The sequence below is a fragment of the Peromyscus maniculatus genome, chromosome 9, assembly GCF_049852395.1.
Source record: "Peromyscus maniculatus bairdii isolate BWxNUB_F1_BW_parent chromosome 9, HU_Pman_BW_mat_3.1, whole genome shotgun sequence".
Taxonomy (NCBI): Eukaryota; Metazoa; Chordata; class Mammalia; order Rodentia; family Cricetidae; genus Peromyscus; species Peromyscus maniculatus.
The window spans coordinates 101,755,732-101,774,679 of NC_134860.1; the positions used below are offsets into that span (position 1 = coordinate 101,755,732).

The 18,948-nt window shown below is 40.1% G+C and overlaps 1 long non-coding RNA gene across 1 annotated transcript in view; it reads left to right on the forward strand.

Annotated features, from left to right (window-relative positions):
• Window positions 1-3,745: 3,745 nt before the first annotated feature.
• LOC107401345 (uncharacterized) overlaps window positions 3,746-18,948 on the forward strand; it is a 234,171-nt gene continuing 218,968 nt past the window's right edge. The window contains exons 1-3 of the long non-coding RNA XR_006075665.2: window positions 3,746-3,786; window positions 5,648-5,773; window positions 7,631-7,719. This is a non-coding gene — a long non-coding RNA (uncharacterized LOC107401345). The remainder of the gene's footprint in view (window positions 3,787-5,647; window positions 5,774-7,630; window positions 7,720-18,948) is intronic.

An 18,948-nucleotide genomic window follows, 5' to 3' on the forward strand; every position in this document is an offset into this window, starting at 1 on the left:
TCAGAGCTATGACTATCACTCTCCCTTGCAGACCTAACGGTGTGTTCAGAGCACATAGACGGCAAGTCATTCCCAGAAGCCTTCATGATTTTCCTCCAGAACCTTGCAAATCTTACAAGTACTCCACTTCTCTCAATGTTTGTGGAAGGTCTGTTACCAGTCAGAACAAAGCTGGACAATTCAATAGTTTAGAGAATCAGAGCTTTTGCCAAAGTGATGGACATCAATGCTAAAATAAACACAGGCACTGTGCTCTGCCTCCCTCCCCATTCTGCTTTCTCCACCCTGAAATACCTCTGTAGGAGCAGGTCTGCCTGAGCCCTCACTCCTCACATCCTCATTTGTGTGTCCTTTGGACTTCTCATCCTCAGAAATGCCCCAAACAAGAGTTCAATAGATTGTAAGTTGAGCACATGCCATTTCTATAAAATGGAGGCGAAAATGCATAAACAACAGGAGGGAATCCAAACCAAAGAAACTCTGAGCTGCTAAATATGTGATCCCAGAGCTCTGAAGAAATAAAACACAAGAAGATTGAGAGTCTGTGTTTGAAAGTCATTGTCTGTCAATCAGTTCCTTACCCTTACTTTATTTTACTTTACACATTTGGAGATATCATAAATGTATAGAAAAAATAATATAACAACCCTCCTCAGATCCACCCTCCAGTTGCAACCTTTAACAATCTGTATTTTTGTTCATCCCTCCAATTTTTTGAAGTATAATTCACTCTGTATCTCACACATAAATACAAGACAAAAAATAAAATTCTCTTTAATGTGCACCCCAGAGTCATTTCATGCACAACAAATCAATGATATCTTTTTTAATGCTCAGCCTATCTTCAAACTTGCTTTATTCCTAGTTGCTTTGTTAAATTAGGATCCAAATAAGGTCTACATTTGTTTAGTAGTATTTCAGTTAGTGTTTCTGTTGTTGTGATAAAACATCATGACCAAAAGTAACTTGGGGGAGAAAGGGCTTATTTCAGCTTATATTCCACTTTACAATCCAGAATTGCAGGAATCTGGGGCAAGATTTCTGATGCAGGCCATGGAGGAGTGCTTCTAACTGGCTTGCTCTTCATGGCTTGCTCTACCTGTTTTCTAATAGCAGCCAGGGCCACCAGCTAGGGGTGACACCTCTCACAGTGAGCTGTGCCCTCTTACATCAATTATCAATAAAGAAAATGCATGACAGTGCTCACAGGCCAATCTGTTGGAGATATTTTCTCAGTTAAGCTCCCTCTCCAAAATTGTTCACAGTGGCATCATAATTATGTCTGTTGGCATAAAAGTAGCTAGTACAGGAAGTTACTTAAATCTCTTTCTCCATTTCAACCAAAGCACGCGCCCGTGCACGCACACGCACGCGCGCGCACACACACACACACACAGATAGACATAGACAGACAGAGAGGAAGGGAGTGAGAGAAAGAGAGACAGACACAGAAGAAAGAGGAAAGGGTGAGATAAAGTGAGAGAGAGAGAGAGAGAGAGGGAGAGAGAGAACCAGGACCTTGTGCATCTTATACATGGTAGGCAAGTATTCTACTATTGAACTATATCTTAGCCCTTAAATTTTCTTTAATCTCCATTGTCTCTTGATTTCTTTTTATTGGGGAACTAATGGGGTTGTGTGCCTTGAATATTTACCCACATGCAGAATTTGTTTGATCACATCCTCATGGAGCCATGACTATGTCTTCTTATTTCCATAATTTTTCTTACTAATTGATTTTAATATTAGAGGACATATGAACAAGCTTTAACTGAAGGCAAGAAAAATTGCATAAGTTGTGACTTGTATCTCATCCTCTTTTCCTTTCAGCTGCACTGAAAAGCAGTTGACAGAAGTTTAAAATTGTATGATGCTTTTTATAGTATCAGGAATAGAAGTTACTCAGGCTGGCTTTGAACTTCCTCTGGAGCCCAGAAAAGCCTGGCCCTTGCGGTCTTCCTGCCTCAGTCTCTGGAGTGGCTGAGATTACAGGCTTGGGTTACAGACCCCAGCCAACATAAAGGTTTAATATAGGCATATTTTGTGAAATTACTATCTCAATAAAATCAATTAGTCACTCTAACATCTCATATAATTACTAGTTTGTATTTGATAAGATCTACTTGACATATACAATGTAGCATTATTAACCATGGTCGTTTATGCTATACATTAAATCACATAAACTTATCATATAGAATTGAACCTTCATTTCTGTGGATAATGACTCTTACCTTCCATGTTTCAGCAATAACCATTCTCCTCTGTGTTATACTATGTAAGCTCAAATTTAAATTGATCTGAGAAGATCATGTAGTATTTGTTTTCTGTCATTTGCTTACTTAGCTTAGTTTAGTATCCCCTAGTTCAAGCTTATTATCCTAAATGATAGGACTGCCTTCTTTTTAAAAATATTTTTTATTCTTGAGAATTTCCTACATGTATACAATATATTTTGATCATATCCCTGTCTATTTCCCCTTCCTAACAGGCCCCCAACTCCCTCACAACTTTTTCTGTACCAACTTTATCTCTTTTATTTTATTTTTTAAAATATCCAAATAAGTCCAACTAGTGCTGCCCATGTGTGTGGGTGTAGGAGATCTACTGGAGCATGTGGCCCCATCTAAACACAAAAGAATCCCCCTATTCTAGCAGCCATCAACTCTAATAGCTCCTCAGCTAGGGGTGGGAACCTACCCATACTTGAGTACAGGAACTGTCTTCTTTAGACCATTGTGTGCTTACATTTTTCTTTGTTTATTCACATGACAATAATGGACACTGGATTGTTTTCATTTTTGGATATTATGCACAGTGCTGAAATGAACAATGTTGTTCTATGTGTTGATTTCATTTACTTTAGATACAGATCCGGAAGAGCAGTCAGTCATGGTCTGGTAGTTCTCTTGTTCCGTTGTGAGGACCTCTGCAGCTCTCTTCACACCAGGTGTAACAGTTTTCTTACTAAGAACACCGTACCAAGGTGCCTTCTTACGTCACTGTTCTTTCTCTTTTAGTAATGGACATTCGAAAACGTAGGCGCAGGTATTTCATTACAGTTTTGACTCATATTTCCTATATTCCCGGTGTTGTTGAACATTTTTCATATCTCTTTTGATGATTTGTAAGTTAAGTCTTCTTAGAAAAAAATGTCTAAGTCAGGCAGTGGTGGTGCACACCTTTAATCCCAGCACTTGGGAGGCAGAGGCAGGCGGATCTCTGTGAGTTTGAGGCTAGCCTGGGCTACAAAGTGAGTTCCAGGAAAGGCACAAAGCTACACAGAGAAACCCTGTCTGAACAAAAACAAAAACAAAAAAAAGGGGGGGGGATCTGTTCAGATCCTTTGTCTGTTTTTCAGTTGCCCCGGTTCTGAGTGGGCTATTTGCTTTCTTCCTGCTGGAGTCATAGTTTGACTGTTTACCCTTTACCAGATACTGTCAGAAAATATTTTATTTCAGTTCATACGTTGTTTCTTTTCCTGTTGATCGTGCCTTTTCCTGATTAATGAAATGCTGCCCGCTGTTATTTCCTATTCTTTGGGGGTCAGTATGTGTAGTGGTCACTTCCACAGCATTTTCACGGCATACATGAGAGAGAACAACTCCGGGTTCCTTCTGGCTCATGCTCCCAGAAGTTGCACGTCAGCACAGCGGAGAAGGCAGAGCAGAGCAGCTTAGACGGTATGGAAGCAACTGGGGGACTTGATGGCAGCAGTGTATGTGGTGCATGCTGATGACGTCACAGAACCAGGAAGTAAGGAGTCAGCCAGGACCAGAAGTCAGGGTAAGCGTCTGCCACAGAGACCCATCATCCTAAATGTTATACCATCTCCTAAAATATTGTCACTAACCAGAAAGCAAGTTCTCAGAGCAAGAGCTCTTGGGGGACACTTCAGATGCATTAGCAGTGTTGGCCAGCTTTCTGTTACTATGATAAAACACCAAGAGAAAATCAATTTAAAGACACAAGATTTATTTGGGCTCAAGGTTTTGGAGGTTCCAATCTCTGGTCAACTGGCTCCAGTGCTTCTCAGTCAGGCAGAGCCGTATGGTGGGAGAAAATGGTGGTTCAAACGTTTTTACTTAATGACAGATGGGAAGGAGAGAAAGTCCAGGGGAGGGTCAGAGAAAGAGGGAGAGAGGGACAATGGGAGGGGGAGAGAGGGAGAGAGGGAGAGAGGGAGAGAAGAACAGGGAGAGAGGACAGTCCATTCCTCTCAACTAGGCCCCATGTCCAGTTTTCATCAATTACCAATGCTCCATAAAATGATGAATCAATCAACAAATTAACTCGCTCAAAGGCAATCGCAATTCAATATTAATCATTTTATATTTTAACTTTTATAGTGGCATTAACAATGATTTATGGATCATTATTTTACTGTGGTGGTCTGAATTTGATTATGCTCTTATCTTTTTATTAAGTTTCTATTTTCTTGGTATTTATTAGCATTCTTTCATTTTTAAAAATCTAGTGATGATGAATACAGCATGTGTTTGTGTGAGAACACATCTCTTGCTCATTTTGAGGCACAGCTTTGTAGGGAATAGCATTCTGGCTTGTCTGATTTGGCTTTGGTTCATTTAACACTGAATATTTCATTCCATGCCCCCTTAGCCCATGAGGTTTTACTGAGCAATAACTAGTACATATTTGAGAATCCCCTTGTAAGCAGCCTTTGTTCAGGCTGAAGTTAGTTCACAGGGCTGGTTTGGGAGCCAGCTTATCATCTAAGTTTGACCGGAAGACAGATTTTCACGGGCTGGCCTGGTTCTGAGGCTCCCTGAAAGAGGTCTGACAATGGGTTCTGAAAAGCTGAGTGTACTTTTCACTGGCCTACCCTCAAATTAAGGGTGTCTGCCTCTAAGCTATGCTGTACAGGTTTGGGCAGGCATGACCCAGGTCATGTGCGGTGCTCTGTGATGTCCTCTTTAATGATTCTTTACCGTCTTCTCTGTTGTACCCAACCACTCGCTCAGATTTAGCGCTTACACTTTCTGTTAATGGTTAAGTGTTGAAATTAATGCTTTTATGAAGGATAAGTGTGAAAATCTATTCTATCATCTCGATGCCCTCGTTTAGAAAGTTGTTTTAAATATATCGAGAGACACATACACTACCTGGTAGATCTAGTTATAGTACGTCTTTACAATGACTTTTTAATTCTTTGAAAGTTTTATACATTTGTGAAATGGATATTCTAATCATATTCATCCAATTCCTTCCAACTCCTCCTCCTCCTCAATTTAAGAACTGAGTTGAGTGTTCCACTTAGGTAGTGCATCTGTGCCAAAACATTTTACTGAACACATCGGAGTTTTGTAGCAATTTTTTATAGCTTGTTTATGCTGCTTACATTGAAGTGGAGAAGTCGCCGTTTTATTTATTATGACTTTATCTTTCTTTCTGCATTTAATAGCTCTATAATATAATGAAGCTTTATTTCACTAGCTCTCCACTGTAAAGTAGTTCACATAGAAAGTCAAAATAAACACTGAACTTTGTCTCCTGCTCTTTTTTTTTTTTTAGCCTCTTTTTGGAATAATAGATTGGTACCCTAGCAACACCTAGTGGTGATCACTGATGGTTTTGAGTGTAATTATAGAGTCATAAACTTAAAATGTTCTGATATTTCTGTTCATAGTGGATGTTATCCCCTCTGATGCTCCATATGTTTCATCTATCATTAATGAGAGCCCCTGAGATCGGCTGTTGCCTCCTTTTGACATGTCCCCAAAAGTCATACATATGCACCCATTTCTGACGTAAGGTATGTATATCCTGATTCATTTTGAATCCTTCCTACCACAGATGAAGTGTCATCTATTTCTTTAACAATCCCTCATTTGTGTGTATGTGGTACTAGTGGCCTTTTAGACTTCCACACCCCTCATTTAAGTGTATTTCCCCCTTATACATAAGACATCAACAGAATAAATGATCAAATAACATGATGTATGTGGTGATGGGGTTATCGGAATGTCTTATAATGAATAACAATTCAACAGTGGCTGTCTAAATGTTGGAGAGGTTCAGAATCCAGTCCAAGAAGCCTAATACTTCAATGGTCTCACTGTGATGCTAAAATCCTAGGAGATTCTTGGAAGATGTCTGGTCTTCAGTGCAATCAGAAGACCAAAGATGCTGATGTTGGTGAAGAATAGCACAGGCAGCAACGGATGCAAGCACCAGGCAGCTGGAAGGGAGCACAGACATACTGCAGCACGGCCTTCCTAGGACATTTTTCATATCTAAAATGCCAATGGAATTTGCTATCCACTCTCATGGAGGGTTTGTCCTGCTTATTACGCCAAGAAAGTCCCTTGAAGACTCACTGAGAGGTGTGTTTCTCAGTTGGTTCCAGATCCAAAGAGGTTGGCAATAGGAACTAACCCTCACAGTCACTTTTATATTATTATTCATATTCACTCTTGTGGTTGAAAAGTTCTTCTTATATGATTAAACAGCTCTGGGAATCAAGATCTGTACCATGGAGAGCTTGTTAGAACAAGGTACGCATCAAATACCCTGGAAATGCTTAACCACAGCCATGATCATATGCACATGTTGCTCCACCTCTTGTTCTGACCTCCTACGGCATTCCTGCCTTGTAGGACATAACTAGGGGCAGTAAAGAGAGTCTTTGAAAAAAGGGAAGTAGGCCAGGTGGTGGTGGTGGTGGTGGTGGTGGTGGTGGTGGTGGTGGTGGCGGCGGCGGCGGCGGCCCATGCCTTTAATCCCAGCACTCAGGAGGCAGAGCCAGGTGGATCTTTGTGAGTCTGAGACCGGCCTGGGCTACAAAGTGAGATCCAGGAGAGGCACAAAGCTACACAGAGAAAACCTGTCTCTAAAAACCAAAAAAAAAAAAGGGGGGGGAGGGGAGAATGGCCATTGTGCCTTCTCTTTCCTCATTTACAAGGAGAAATGAGAACATGTGGTAATAAATATTTGGCCTGCAAATTTTCATCCTTCAAAAAAATTTACAAGGCATAAAACACTTTATTGCTGGCCCACTTTATTGCTGAATTTGAATAATTTGGGATCCAGATGTTGGGTTCACATAAGACATCTCTTCCAAATTAAACATTTTTAAAAAGTGTCTTTGGATTGTTTTCAGACCTTGGAAATCTTTATCTCTTGATCCAAGTCTCTTTGTTCTTAGTTCTCTAACATGTTCTCCACCAAAGCTGCAAAACTTCTCAGGTTAAAGAGGTGTTCTTTTCTGAACTCTTCATCATCATTAGGATAGCTTCTGGCAAATTTGTCTTTTGATTGATTCCTAATTTAATTCTATAATATTTGATATTTCATTTTTTTTTCTTGGAAATTTAATCTCTAATCTTGTTCAATAAAGCAACTCTGGAATTTTATTCACGTTCAAAAACGATTCCATTCTGCTGATTATCACTTTTATGAAAACGAGTTTTACATCTGCATATCCTTTCAAAGGAAAAGAAGAATGCTGCTAAATTATTAAATCTTTTGTCAAAATGCTTCAAAATTCTGTTTTTATTTATCAGATATTTTAGTTGAAACATTTTCTTAGAAAAAAAATTCCTTATGAAGAAAGCATTGAGTTCTCCTTTTATCTATACATTAAACAGTTTATGTATTCCTTTAATTTTAGGTGCCAATGATTTACCTTTTGGGTTCTTTCCATGAAGAAGATTCATAAGATGGGCAAAACTTATCATTCACATCTTTTTATAAAAGTGGGTAAGTACTCAAAAATGATTATAAGATAATGATTGAAGTATAAGTTATGCTACAAAGTGGATGATGACATTTAAAAATACAAAAATGCATGCTCAGATTTCTATTACTCTAATGAAATACCTGACACAGGCTATATATGAAGTGGAAGGTTTATTTACATCAGAAATATAGAAATTAAAAGTCAAAGATCAACTGTCTCACTTATCCAGAGACCTGGTCCAGTTCCATGGGGGATCCTCAGCTATTGGTTCACAGTTCATGTATTCCCACTAGTTTGGCTATTTGCCCCTGTGCTTTATCCAATCATGGTCTCAATATCTCTTGCTCATGTAATCCCTCCTCTCTCTCACCAATTGGACTCCTGGAGCTCTACCGGTCGATTAGCTTGAACTGTTTAGGAGGCCCCCAGGCAGTAGGACCTGGACCTGTCCTTAGTGCATGAGCTGGCTTTCTGGAACCTAGGGCCTATGCTGGGACACTTTGCTCAGCCTAGGTGAAGGGAGGAGGGGACTGGACCTGCCTCCACTGAATCTACCAGGCTGAGCTGAATCCCCAGGGGAGTCCTTGCCTTAGAGGAGGTGGGAATGGAGGGTGGATTGGTGGGGGGGGGGCAGGAGGAGGGAGGACAGGGGAATCTGTGGCTGATATGTAAAATTAATTAATTATAAAATTTAAAAATAAAATAAAAATCTTTCTGAAAAAATAAGTCAAAGATCAGGAAGCCCCATAGACTTGCCCCCTGTAAAAGGTGGCTAGTGGTGGACCATCAGAGTGGTTTGTGTATGTTCAAATGGTCACCTCATGAACCACAACACAGAGAAAGCCACAACACATCTTACAATTCCTTTCAAAGGCAATCTTCAATAACATAAGACCCTCTCACAAACATCCACCTTTCAATGGTCCATAACATCTCCTACCACCTCCACTCTTGAGACCTACTCTTTTACATATATACCTCTGAGGGACACACAAACAAAATGATAGCAGTAGGTAGCTGTAGTGTGGCAGGGACAAATATATATAACAGAGCCAAACACTCGCCTGCTGACAACACCATTTTCTAGTCTAATGTAGAAAACTTAGATGGACGAAAACATTTTTAATATTACTTTCTCCTCATTCTTAGGAACTTCACACAGTACACAATGAAAAACGACTATATCCACTCCTTACTTCCTCTGCCAACTCCCCATAAATTCCCTGGCAATATGCCTCCCCCTTCATGATGTCTTCTCTTTCTCTGCCCTCCCCATCTCATACACTACTAAGTCCAAATACATGCATGGATGTAAGGCTATCTACTCAGTGAGGCATGGGAAATGTACCAGGGGTTTCACATTCTGTGGGGCAGGGAAGGGAATGAGTCTTTTTTCACCAAGATTAACAGCCAGTATCTCCTTAGTAAAGAATGAGGCCTGAAGAACAACTTCCCCATCCATGATGGGTTTGGGGCTGGACTAACCTTGTGCAGGTCTTGCATAGGTAACCACACCTGGTGTGAACTTACAGCTGCAAGAGCCATGTTGACTCCAGAATTTGCCTCCTCATCATCCAGCTGCTCTGTTTTGTCTCCTGAGCCTGGTAGTGGTGATGTTGAGAAAGATGTTCGACCTTTAGGACTGAGTATGCAGTCTCTTATTTTTATTACTTTGATCAGTTATACATAATAGCAAAAAGAATCATCTCAGGCCAAAACTGAGAGTAGTCCAAGTCTATGCACATAAAAATAAATATATAGAAAGAAATTTGACAGACAACATGGCCCTTTAGTAACTGAGTAAAATAACAATAGCAGGTTCTAACCTAGGGTCTATGACTTCCCCAGCCACGGGCTTTTGACCGGGATCACAGTACCATGAAACTCCTTCTTATAGCACAGGCTTCAAATCCAATCAGAATTCTATTGCAGTTGACTATTTAATTTCTGGAAATATCCAATATGTAAGTATTCTTTTTGAATTTTACCATATTCTCATGTATGTCTTTTGTTACTGTTTTAGTAGAAAATAAAATATTAAAGCACCTTAAGCCAAGTTAGAGTATGATTTCTGCAAATTTTTAGACACACACACACACACACACACACACACACACATACACACACACACCTCATAATAAACATAATAAACTAATTTCCTTGAATTCACAGACACAGACATAGATGAGGGAAACAGATCACTATTAAGTTTTGTACATTGACTTTGCTAGTGTATATTGACATGGAAATTGCTGAGATATTAGAATCCATTGAAGTTTTTATTAATATTACCTTAAAGCCTATTGAATATTGATTGACAAATAATGATTTGAAATTTCTTTTGGCAATAGAATACATATGCAGTGTGCAAAGTTCTTAATATCAATGCTAGTGCAAATGGGATTATCACAACTCTGCAAGGGTGATATTATTAGTACACTCACCTTAAACATGAAGAAACACAGTTAAATGGGCCTAAAAATGGATGCAGCTGGAGACGATGCATATCAAAAAAACAAACATGGCATGTTTCCTCTCTTTGTGAATATAGACTTCATAGAATATCACTGGGGAACAGGGCAGACTTACAGGATTGAGGACAGGTGAGACTGAGAAAGCGGGTATGGGGAAGCACATTATAAACTTGAATGACATTATGTGATGCTATCTAATAACATAATAATAATAATAACATTAAAGACCTCTGGGCATATGGTACTTCATCGGAAATGATACTTGAAGCTGGGGAGGGCCCCACTAGTGTTACAGAGAAATGCATCTCACACATTGAGATCAGTGGGTGCAAAGGCTGAAGGAAGACATCCTCGTATGTTTAAGGAATGGAGAAAACACCTGCAAGCCTGAGCATGAAAAATGAGGGTGAGGTGCTAAATGAGATGCAGAGGGATGGTCAGGAGGAGTCAGTACAGAAAGCAGCAGGGCAAAGCAATTGAGATGAAGGTAAGGCATTACTTATCTGAGCCGCAGGAACTGTGTTGTGCATGAAACGCTAAGAATATAAAAGAAGTGGATACACCAAACGACACATTCCACTGCAGAGAATTAAGCAATGAGTGTTTGGGGGGTTTTCAAAGTAAATCAGGGAGAGAAAGAGAGAGAGACAGAGACAGAGAGATAGACAGAGACAGAAACAGAGACACAGAGATAGATAGAGACACAGAGACAGAAACACAGATAGAGGCAGACAGAGAAAAAGAGGGAAATACTGGAGTTTTTCAGTTGACAAGTGTACAGCCTGGGATTCAGTGATGGAGCACATCCACCGCTGAGGTGGGCGGTGTGAGATGTTGGAACTGAAAGGCCCCCAAGTCTGAACACTTCAATAGCATCAGAATTGAAACTTCAGCTGAGAGCCATCCTGCTGGGTCATTCCTGATAATATCACAGCCCAAGGCCATCTCCCCAGCCTGTGTGACCCAGCTCTTCTCCCAGCTCTAAGGATTACTAACTTTGCTGCTTATTCACCTCACTTTCCATGTTTGAAATCTAACCAACTCACGTTTACCTCTCTTTAATTACAACTGTCTTGAATCATGCACTCACTGGTTCACCCAAACCAGGCAAGGAATTTTTATGACTACATGGTGCTCTAACCCTCACAAAATCCACATACAAAATACAACATGTCTTTGGGTCTTCTTTTCCTGCCTAGAAGTTAAAACTATGATCTTTGTATCACTGTTAAAATACAAACTCAGGAACTATGTGCAAATTCTCCTTAAAATGCCCTCGTGTTCAGCAAGCCTTCCTCATTCCTGCTGACTCCACCACACAGCTATGAGAGACAACAGGAGGACCTCCATGGCTGGGCTGCTGTGTCACCTACAGGTAGCAAACGGGAAATGATACTTACTGTCTCTAGTGGTACAGATGCTCCAGGATCTAGGAATGCAGGCATAGTTTCAGTTTAACACAACGCAAATGGATACAAATTACAATTCACAAAATATCTTCTAAAGTAGACAAACAATGGGAGCAGCAACTGATGAGCCTCCCTACTCCTGCTCTGCATGAGGAATCACGGCCCAGCTTCCAGCAGCCTAACTCACATGATGCAGCATCCCCGTCACACACACCTACATGGATCCAAAACTGAGGCTCTGCTCTAAGTTGACCCAACTCAATTTCTTCCTTAGAACATGGTTTCTGTTCTTTCAAATTTTCTCAATGTAATGTCATATTCACAACACCTGCTAGCTGGTCACCACAGTAATTATAGGACCTCGATCTCTATCCATGAACCCTTTCCATTGATGGTGGCAACAGCCAGGAAATCTTTAACATGCCCCATTTAGACAATCACTGCACACAGAGGCACCCCAGGGTCACCCTGTTCTACAGTCATGGTTGCTTCTGGGGTGTCCTAATTTCTTTCTGAGTGCCATACCTCAGATCTCTCAAAGCTTTACATTCTAACATCACACTACATACTTCAGTGACCTTATTTTTGGTAATTTTTTTATTTTAATAAATTTTTCTTTCCTTTTACATACCAATCCCTGTTCCCCCCTCCCTCCTTTTCTACTGCTCTCCCCCACCTATCCCCTTCCCACCCTCATCCCCTCCTCATAAGGCCTCCCGTGGGGAGTCAACACAGGCTGGCATACCCAGTTGGGCCTGGACCTAGTCCTTCCCCACCTGCACCAAGGCTGAGTTTAGAACTCAGTGAATCAGAGGATAGATGAGGAAAATACCTGTGCACTGTAAAATTGAAATAAAATTTATAGGCGTGAGTTGTTGTTTGAGTAAAAGTGAATGGGTAGTAAGCTAGCCACAGATACAGTAGCTTAAAATGATAATTATTTCTTAAGATTCTGTGAATGAAGAGTAGAGCTAGAAGAAGAGATTTTTTGGGGAGATCCACTTTAAGCCTTAGCTAGAAGTGCAAATGGGAATTGGAACAAAGACTTTTGCAAGGGAAAATGAGGCAAGAGACAAGTGGAGGAAGTTGCCTACAATCTGATGCTCCAGTTAGAGAGTTCTCTGAATTTGGGGGGCCAGTGTAGTACCTCAATTTTAACTTATAGATGCAGCTATAGGCTGAGTATCTCTAATCTGAAAACATTTTAAAATACAGAACATTCTGTGTGCTTACATGATGTCACAACTGGAATTATTTTTATAAGAATAAATTTTATTTTATGCACAGAAATATTTAAAATGTTGTCTATATAGTAATTTCCAGGCCAGCCAATGCTATGGAGTGAGACCCTTTCTCAAAAGCAAGCAAACAGAATTTATAAAATTACCTTTAGGATATGAGTATGAAGAACTTTAAATGTTTCATATTTCGACTTGGGTCCCATAACTGCACATCTAGGTTAAAATCATAAATCTGAAATATCTGTGGGCTCCAAGCATTTCAAAAAGAAGAAGTCAATACATAGATACTAAAAACAGCCCCTGATTTAAATATGAAGACATCTTATGGGGCCTTGGGTATTTTGGAGAGTCTCTGAACCTTCCAAATATTGATAAAGGCTTGACATTGGCTCTTTCTCTAGAAGAGAACCACAGACATATTGGCATTTTTAGAGAGGCAACATGAGAGTTGGAATGGGTATGAGAAGAATAAGCCTTCAACTAGATACCAAATTCCTTCAGCACACTCCTGACTTTCACTTAAGAATCCCCTGGCAGTAAGGATGGCAACATCTTGAGTAGTGGTTCATTGATGGAATTCTCAGAATCTTAATTTCTGACTGAGTAGTGGTGAATAGTATATACTTCTCATATCACTTTAAAATATATGTATTGTTTTTGCAAATGCTTGCATAAAGATAATATTGTTATTTAGTGGGAACCAACAAGAATCAAAATTCGTTTCCTTATCTGTAAAATGAAACAGTTGGAGAAGGTGATTGCCAAGGTCTCTTCCTGCTTTCTTCAGAGGCTTCAACTTGAAGATCTTTGCTGTATATAAACAAGATCATTAATTTGAATTCATAGCATTTATTTTAATCCATGTATTTTATCAGGTTTCTATATTTTGTGTTATTTCTGTATGCATCATTATTGTTATGGTTGAACAATGGAGTAATTTTAGTTTACCAAGTGGTCTGGGCTCTTGTGATTAAATGTAGTATATAAACATAGATGGATTGTTATTGCCCAAGACTACTTTAAATGAATGAGCAACTCAGCACACATAGTCTTAATAAGAATATAGATTTCACTAAATGGTTTTGACATCTTACTTCACCCTAATGCTGTAGACATTCTGAATTAATAACTGCAATAAACATGGTCAACCTATTATATGGGTCAGTTACAAATGTAATGAATATAATATAAAATACATTTTAATGTTAAGACCCTAGTTCTCAACTGATTGGTATTCTTTTTCTCCTATTTCCTGGAGTGAGGGAGATTTTAAATCTGCTATCTAATATATATAATCAGAAAATGTAGAAATGAATTTAAATATGCTGCCCTCAATCTAATTTTAGGTATCAGTACTGTGGTTTTGTTTGTTTCATTTCAAAGCAATACATAAAACATATTTGTGAACTAATAAATATGATAAAATATCTAATAGGAGAAAATTAATTTTAACAAAATATTCGGTGTTCTCCATTATCGACCCAAAGCTTTACATCTGTTGGTATGTTAAACCTAGTATTCTTGGACTTAAAATACATACTCTGTAAATATCTCTTATGTACTTATATTTTCTTACAGCACAGTTTTCCATCTTTTATATCATTATTTGTTATGTTGGGTGTAACACGAATCTTAAATGGTCTTATTAATAAAAAACTCAGGACCAGGTATTGGGGTGAATGCTGAAAGATCAGAGAAGCAGAACAAGCCACAGCAAACCTCACCTCACCAACTTCTCAGCCAATCCTGTTTCCTCAAACTGGAAGCATCTGAGTCTTCATCTGAATTGATATCAGCTGAACTGCTGCTGAAAGCCTCAAAGCTTAAAAGCCTCTAGTTACCGCTCCTCAAGCCTTATATACCTTCCTGCTTCCTGCCATCACTTTCTGGGATTAAAGATGTGTGTCACCATGCCTGGCTGTCCCCAGGGTGGCCTTGAACTCACAGAAATCCAGATGGAACTCTGCCTCCTAAGTGATAGGATTAAAGGTGTGTGTGCCACCATTTTCTGGCCTGTATGTCTAATCTAGTGGCTGCTCTGTTCTTTGATCCCAAGTAAATTTATTGGGGTGCACAATATATCGGGGGACACACTATCACCACACTTGGGTGCCTGAAATACCCTTTCTATCCTCTTGAAATTGTATCTGCCTCATTTTTGAAAACTTGACACAAGATTACCTCCTCCCAGAACCTTTATACAGAACCCTCCCTCAAGTGATCTCAGGGCCTTTCCTAGATGCTCTTGGTATTTCAATGATGAGTGCAGTCACTAACATTTATCCAACACTTAGCGCTAATGTTTTAAGAGCTATACCTGGATTTATTTATTTTGATTTCTAATCCTATCACCAGCATCCATATCAGAGAGCTGTGGCTTTTTATGTCATCTTTTAAGACAACAGAGAAGAGGCATATAACTTTTCTGAGTTATATTGCTTATGCCCAGAAGGACCCATAACAAAGTCTTTACTCCTAAAGTTGTGTCAATTCCTTATTTATTTTTAACTTTTTGCCAGGGGTCAGAGTTTCACTGTGTAGCCTGCCTGGCCTGGAACTTGGTATGTAGATAATGCAGGTCTTGACCCTACAGAGATCCACCTTTCTCTTCCTCTTGTGTGCTGGGAATAAAGAGGTACACAACAAAACCCAGTTTCAGTTCCATTTTAAGGAAGTGGCTGATCACTGTATGGCTCTGTTTCTCATATCACAACTTCTCCCTTAATAGAAAATAACAGTGATAGAAATGCATGTAACATGAATCGCTAGATGGTCTTATTAACAAAAAGCTTGGAGCCAGATATTGGGGTGAATTCTGAAAGATCAGAGAAGCAGAACAAGCCACAGCCAGCCTCACCTCAACAACTCCTCAGCTGATCTTGTTTCCTCAAACTGGAAGTCTCTGAGTCCTCATCCGGAATAGATCTCAGCTGAATCGCTGCTAAAAGCCTGAAAGCTTAAAAACGTCCTAAAAGCCCCTAGTTCCTGGTTCCTCGGGCCTTGTATACCTTTCTGCTTCTTGCCATCACTTCCTGGGATTAAAGGCATGTGTCTTTCCCAAGCAAGACATGAGCTCTCAAGTGCTGAAATTGAAAGGTGTGTGTCACCAGGCCTGGCTATTCCCAGTGTGGCCTTGAATTCACCGAGATCCATCCAGATCTCTGCCTCCGGAATGCTAGGATTAAAGATGTGTCCTACCACTGCTTAACCTCTATGCTTATTGTAGTGACTGTTATGTTCTCTGACCACCAGATAAGATTATTGGGGTGTACAATGTATCAACCACAAATGCAATACTAAAATTCAAAGAAAAGTATCAGTTAGGGTACATGATTTTTTAACATACATTTTAATTTAATATTGCATCATTTCCCCTTCCTCTATCTAATCTTTTCCATTCACTAGTCATTGTTTTCTCTTGAAATATACATACAGCCTGATTTGCCTACTTAGTGTTACTTGTATGTGAATATGATTTCAAGACTGACCATTTGGTATTGGATAACCTATTAGGGGGCTTATCCCTGGGAAAGGCTATTGCTCTGGTGTACAGCATTCCTTAGTTGCCTTGTTTGTGGTAGGGGCCCTTGAGATTTGCCCTGTCCATGTTATCATATCTTCTTATGTTGTACTTCTTCAGGTCTTGTTTAGGCAGCCATACCGTTGAGGTATCATGGGTGTAGCTTCCTTCTCTTCTAGGAGACACATTCTCACAGCAGACGTCCTGGTCCTCTGGCTCTTACAGTCTTTCTGTCCCCTACTCCACAATGTTCCCTAAACCTTAGATACAGAAGTTGTGCTGTAGATGTCTCATCTGAAGCTGGGTACCCCACAATCACTGTTCTCTGCCTTTTGACCAGTTGTGGTAACACTCTTCATCCATCTTCTGTAATGATTTCCATTACTGCAAAGAGAAGTTTATAGGATCAGTGGATGTAAGGATAAGTATTTTAAATGCAGTGAGGAATTATGCTGGTTTTGTAAATTGGTAGTAGTCAGGTCTTCTGTGGGATCCACAAGTTCACAATCCCTGGGTAGTTGGCTGTGTTTTCAGTATGAGGCATGATTTTCCTCTTATTAAGTAGGCCTTAAGTTTAATTAGGGAACTGTTACTTACCACCAAGGTGTAAGTGCCACTATGGTACCCTTAAGATCATCATGTCATGCTAGTCATTGTTGTGGTTCCTAGGTGTCATAGCTGGGTAGGGCTATTGGTTGCTTCCCTCTCTTGAAAGTTTGTATAATACCTTTCAGTACAATGAAAGCTAATCTTCAAGGAGGAGACTTTAAGACAGATTCAGATAGAGTCCTCCAGATCTTGTGAGGGAATGTGATGTTAAGAACTGTGTATTGCAGTTGCTGAAGGACTCTTATTTGATGAGATCACTAATTACAGGTTGTTTGGGTTTTGGATTTTTGTTTTGTTTTACTTTTGACAATAAAAGTGAGAATTGAATATGGCATCTCAAAGAACAACAAAAAATATGAAGCAGTTGGAGGGCAAATAATCACAGAGAAGGGCAAAACAAACAGAAGTGAGGGGAAATGTCATCACTTCTAAAGAGAACAAGTAAAGAAAACAAGGATGCTCTGCAAATTAAGACTACATAAACATCAATATATGAGAATGCTAGGGTGTGAATAAGGGGTATCCCCTATATCTCATGTTCTGAAGGCAAGTCTTTTTCCCCACTGGCAGGGTTGTTTGCTGAGCTCTGGAGACATTAAGAGTTGATACCTCGCTGGAGAAAGTAGGTCACTGGAGGTGTCTATTTTTGAGCTGTATCCTGTGCTTGGCCCCTTCTTCTCTGTCTGCTCCCTGTCCACCATTCGATGGTGGACCATGTTACTACATATGTAATTCTTAAACAAAGTTCAGACTCATGTCAGGCCCAGAGCAGTGGAGCCAGACCACCACAAACCGAGACCTCCAAATATGAGCAAAGTAAGTCTTCTCTTTAAACAGTTTAATGATTCCTTCACAAGAATTTGGTCACAGTGATGAAAAGTCTCATGAGCAGAACTGAATGAAATGACTGGGCAGACGGAAGAGGGGGTAATGAGTGATGGGGACAAGAACAGAAAGTGGGGGCAGAGCACGCAGCTTCGGTTTTCCCACGTTTCAGCAGTGAGTGAAATGTAAGACGTGCGTTGTGGGATGAAGACAGCTGAAGGGAAGAGAGGCTGGTTAATATCTTTGTGGATAGAAAGAGGAAGGAAATAAGGGAAGAGTGGTGAGGGGTGAGAAAGAGACACTAGCAGATCAACAGTTCATGAAGAACAAGGCTGAGGCACCGAAAAGGCAGGAAGCTGAATTCATTCATTCTACTTCACACACTTCTCATGTGTCAGGTACACAATTTAAGATTGATGTAGTGATCAAAACCAAACAGAAACAACAGTAAAAAGAGAGACAAACCCATTAAACCTTAAATTCTGACTCATAGTTTGAAGAACACACAGAACAGTATAAACAGTATAAACTCATCTATTAAATGTTTTACACACACTAGCTCACTATAAGGGATACTCAGAGGCTTAGGAACACAGTGGAGGAGATGCAAAGGAAGATGCAGAATGCCAGACAGAAAAGAACTTAAAGTATTGAAGATACATAAAGACTCACAGCTTCAGGGGCTACAGTGCAAAGTCACTTGGCTCAGTGTCTCAGGGCCTGCAGTGAAACACCGCTTCATGGTGGTAGCTACATGTGCCGGAGACTGTGGTCCTCATGGAAGAAGAGACAAGGAGAAAGGAAGATGCCAGGAACAAGATACCCCAAAAGAGCAAGATGATCCCTCAGAACATCTGGCTAAATCCCACATTTTGAAGTTTCCAGAATGGCACACCAGCTGGCACCTTTGATTTTAGCACGTGATTCTTTGCAGAGCAGGGTTGTTGTTCATGTGCAAGCTATATCACCAGGAACTGGACCTATACCTCCTACCCAGCAGGATCAAAGCAGGCCAAACGTGTTCCTCAGCGCTCGGTTTTTGCAGACCAGCATGTGCTGTAGAAGACAGGGAGCCAAAGGAAGGTAGATAGTAATTAACATGTTTTGTTAGATCCAGGCATCCACCAAGAGGAGATGCCAACCTCCTTTCTGATTCCTGGCTCACACAGTA